Source organism: Arachis ipaensis, chromosome B02, assembly GCF_000816755.2.
Source record: "Arachis ipaensis cultivar K30076 chromosome B02, Araip1.1, whole genome shotgun sequence".
Taxonomy (NCBI): domain Eukaryota; kingdom Viridiplantae; phylum Streptophyta; class Magnoliopsida; order Fabales; family Fabaceae; genus Arachis; species Arachis ipaensis.
Genome location: NC_029786.2, coordinates 107,770,769 through 107,776,155, shown reverse-complemented (window position 1 = coordinate 107,776,155; position 5,387 = coordinate 107,770,769).

The window sequence follows — 5,387 nt, the reverse complement described above, 5'->3', positions numbered from 1 at the left end:
AGATATTATTAGTTATTTTAATTTTTTATATTTTTTAAAAATGGTAGTTTTGTAATATTGTTTTTATTAAGTATTATTATTTGATCATAAAATTAAATGGTATTACTGTGTAGTCAAAGCAATCAATAAGTTGCCTTACCAAATTGAAGAGGATGAGAATTTGTCATTCTCAATTTCTCATTTTTGTTAACTAAATTATATTATGGATTTACTTCCTCTAGTTTCATAGTAAGTTAAATATTTTGTAATATTGATTAAAATTTTTATAAGTCTCTTTATTGTTATATAATTTGTTTTTCATGCTCTACAATATAATATTATTTGTAACTGTATTAATACTTATAATTATTTAGTATGTGTTTTGATTGGCGTTTGTTAAACTAGAATTTGAATAAACGTGATTTTATAGAATTGATTTTATAAAAGTTTAATTGTTCTGTCAGTCTCTATAATTTTGTTGAATTTTTAATTTGGTCCTTAAACTTTTTTTTTCGATTGAATCCTTATACCATATCAGATTTTGTAATTAAGTCTCTGCCGTGACAAAAATGTTAAAATTAACGGAATATTCTATTAAACAAAACGAATATACCTAACACTTGATTGAATATTCTTTATAGTTTAACAGAATATTCCGTTAATTCTAATATTTTTGTCACTGTAGGGATTTAGTTACAAAATCTGATATGGTATAAAAATTCATTTAAAAAAAATATAAGAACTTAATTGAAAATTCAATAAAAGTATAAGAATTAATAGTAATTAAACCTTTTATAAAATAATAACATGTATTAGAATAGGGTTAATAGAAAGGAAATAAAATTTTAGAGTTAATTGGTGAACGCTCGCTAATTTGTATAAACATGAGTTTGAGTATAAAATTACATCTGCATTCATAAGAAAGAAAATTAGCCATTATGCTTTGATTATTATCGTCTAAAAATTTGTTGTTGGTCAATAAATTATTATATATATGTATAAAACGAGATTCAAATTTTTAACAATGTCTTAAGCCGACCAATGAGCTAACTGTTAGAGGTCACAAACAAAAGCTAGCTTACTCTGCTTGCTCTGATTCTCCTTTTACCTTTCAGTTAGTTTGTTTTAGTTAGTCTGTTATTTCTATTTTCTGTTACAGTTAGTAGGCCCTGCTGACTCAGCAGAAGCTTTTAGTCAATGTGCAGTTAGTTACAACTAACTGCTAGAAGGTTCAGCTAAGTGTACAAATACTGACTCTCGTGTAAAGCCACTCAGTTTTTGCGTTCAATCTCAACACACATGCTCTCATCTCTAGTTTCTCTTTCCTTCTTTCTCTGAACTCTCTCTCTCTGAGGCCTGGTATCTTTCATGGTATCAGATCCTTTCTGCTTCTCAGCTTCATACATCACAATCCGGTAACAACCATGGCTCAAGGATTCATAGCAACTCCAATTCCTATGAAACTGGATGAGAACAACTTCTTGCAATGGAAGGATCAAGCAATTTCAACAATAGAAGAAAATGATATGCTGAGTCTTCCTCTACAGTTTGTGTCTTCAAAGAATGGAACAGATACAGCTGCAAATTCAGAATATCTGTAGTGAAAAAGACAAGATGCACTTCGAAAGTCATGGTTGTTGGCTTCGATGAGTAAGCCTTTTACTACAAGGATGGTAGGTTGCACGTACACACAGTAGATATGGAAAAAATTAGAGGATCACTTTTTCTCACAAGTCAAGGCTAAAATGATGAAGTTAAAGATCAAACTCAACACTCTCCAAATTAGAGGATCTGTAACTGAATATGTACTGATGATTAAAGGCACGATTGATGCACTAGCCTCTGTAGGAGAATTGATAAAGGAAAGTGATCATGTTAATGCTATCTTGAAGGTCTAACCGAAGAGTATTTCTCAGTGTACACCTCAGTACTTACTAGATCAGAAAGCATAACGGTTGCTGAACTAGAGGCATTACTGCTTGCTCATGAAAGCATGCTTGCAAAATTCAAAAATCTTGAGGCATTTATGCAAGCAAACATAGCACAGTTCAGAAGCTACAATCAGAGTCCACAAGCAAGAAGAGGCTTCAGAAGTGGATTCAAAGGAAGAGGAGGCAAGTTATTTAGAGGAGGTAGAGGTTTTTCTGTTGAAGGAAGGCTAGCACAAGAATCAACAAATGATGGACAATTCACAAGTAGAAGAGGTCAGTCCAGCAAAGGAGGTAGAATGTACAATGCTAGAGAATATGAAAATGACAAGCCATAGTGCCAATTGTGTAACAAAATTAGACACACTGCAAGAACCTGTTGGTACAGGTATAGTGAGGGTCAATATGAAGAAGAAGATTATGAAAGAGAAGGCTACAATCACAGCAATCACAATCAGGTTTCTCAGCCTAAAGCTAATTTCTGCAACATGCTGACAACACCAGCAACAGTGCAGAATCCAAACTGGTATCCTGATTCAGGTGCTACACACCACATGACTCATGATGAACAAAACCTGATGGAGAAAGAAGAATATTGTGGAAAAAATCATGTTGTAATCGGCAATGGATCAGGTTTGCAAATCTCATTTGTTAGAAATTCATGTTTTAAAACTAATATGAACTTTTGGTTGCTGCATATGAGAAAATTGTTGTGTGTTCCTGAAATTACTAAGAATCTGATGAGTGTATATCAATTATGCTGTGACAACCAAATTTTCTTTGAATTCTATAATGATAGATGCTGTATAAAGACTAAGGATACAAAGGAGATTGTGCTTCAAGGCACAGTAGAGAAAGGCCTCTATAAATTTTCTAACCTTCACAATTCACAAACACCAGCTGCTTATGTCTTTAGTAAAAAATAAGGATGAATATCTAGTTTGGCATGCTAGATTAGGCCATCCAAAACATATTGTACTTTCAAAAGTGTTAAAAGCCTGCAAAATCTCTGCCTTACCAAAAAAAATTAAATGCCCAGCTTGTTGTATAGGCAAATCACACCAATTGCCTTTGTCTTCTTTACAAACAATGTACACATACCCTTTAGAACTTGTATATTCGGATATTTAGGGGCCTGCTCCCTTTCCAGACAGAAATGAAAACTGGTATTTTGTGAACTTTATTTATGCTTTCTCGAAGTTTGCCTGGTTGTATCTAATTAAATCTAGAGCTCAATTAAAAACAGTTTTTGATAACTTCCAATAAGTGGTTGAATTGCAACCATCATATAAAAATCTCAGAGTGTTTGGATGCTTGTATTTTCCACATCAAAGACCTTATAACAAGTACAAACTAGAATTCATGTCTTCTCCTTATACTTCATTGGGTATGGAACCACACATAAGGGGTACAAGTGCCTCACACAACAAGAAAAGGTCATCATCACTCCTAATGTAGTATTTTTTGAAGACCAATTCCCTTATAAACAAGCCCTCAACAATAGCCAACCAACAACCTCAGCACCTCAAAACTCAATTCCAATTATCTCAAGACTCCCAAAATTTACTCTAAATCTGCATGCTGATAGTTACCCTCAGGCTTCCTCCCCACAAAGTAGTTCTAATTCTTCAAATAATCAACAAAAACTTTCAACAGAGAACAACATCAGTCCTCTACAGTCACTCAACTCCCAAAATAGCCAACCAGTCCCTATAGCAACTTCATCAATTCCAGTTCCTATTTCCATCAATGATATTGAAATTGTAGTCCCTATCACTGACCCTAAACATATACACATAGCATCCACACAGAACTCCCATCTAATGATGACTAGAGGTAAAGCTGGAATAGTCAAGCCTAAACTCTTCTTGGCCAGTGTAGAACCAAGAAATGTTAAGCAAGCTCTCAAGATCCCTGAATGGAAGGCAACAATGGATGTAGAGTATGAGGCACTAATCAGGAACAACACATAGAAGCTAGTCAAACTCCTCCCTAATAGAGATGCAATTAGAAGTAAATAGGTCTTTAGGATTAAATATAATGCAGATGGGTCCTTACAGAAGTATAAGGCTAGGTTGGTCACTCAGGGCTTTGTTCAAAAGCAAGTTCTGACTTCACAAAAACTTATAACCCAGTAGTCAAGCCTATCTCCATCAGACTGTTACTCTCGGTTGCTTTGTCAAGATCCTGAAAAATCAGGCAGTTGGATGTGAACAATACTTTTTTACATGGTGATCTAGTTGAGAAAGTGTACATGAGGCAGCCCCAAAGGTATGAGCAAGAAGATCCCTCATTGGTATGCAAACTGACTAAAGTCCTTTATGGGCTGAAACAGGCTCTAAGGGAGTGGTACTACAAACAGAAGCTAGCTTAGTCTATTTGCTCTGCTTCTCCTTTTTTCTTTCAGTTAGTTTGTTTTAGTTAGTCTGTTATTTCTATTTTTTATGACAGTTAGTAGACTCTACTGACTCAGCAAAAACTTCTAGTCAGTGTGCAGTTAGTTATAATTAGTTATAGTTAGTTGTTAGCTATCATGAGTTAAGTTAGTTACAACTAAGTGCTAGAAAGTTCAACTAAGTGTATAAATACTGACTCTCATGTAAAGTCACTCAGTTTTTACGTTCAATCTCAACTCACATGCTCTCAACTTTGATTTCTCTTTCTCTGAACTTTCTCTCTGAAACCTAGTACCTTTCACTAAATTTAAGAAATATAAACATAAATTTGGGTATTTATTAAATATGAATTTTATGATGCAAAAATACAGTCAATTAAATATTTTAATTATCTATAAACAAATCTATTATTGTAAAAATAATCTATTAAAAAATGTAACCAAAATATAATGTGAGCATATATGAATTAACAGTGTACAAGAGTTTAACATTGTCAAGTTTAATTAAGTATTTAAATTCATAAGATAATAGATTATTAAAGGAATATGTATGCTAAATAAAAATTTTGAATAAAACTAAGTGAAAAAATACAAAATAAAAAAACATCACATCTAACTTAAAAATATTAAATCATCATGTATATTAAACACAATAATAAACAGTAGTAACAATCCAAATATTTTCTAACTGTGACTATCAATAATTCCTTATTTTCTTTAGGCATAGCAACCACAGTCAAAGCACAACCTTAACAATGGAAATGCCCAAATTTATTTTTATTTCTCAACTTTATTACATTCACATTATATATAGCTAGGCTCTCATGTTCTTGATAATCCTAAGCAAGCATGCAATTTGATTTATTTCGCAGGTGGACTCAGGGGTTGGGTGTAGATATAATCCAAGTGTGCTTCCTCCATCATCCGCTTCTCAATTTCTTTTATCTGTATCGAATAAAAAATGTTAGGGACAAAAAAAAAATCGAATAAATAAAAAATTTAGGTAACCCAAATTGTCATGAAGTTAATAAAATATTTTTATATTTGAGTTTTATTATCAATATCTAGATTCTATTATCAGAAAT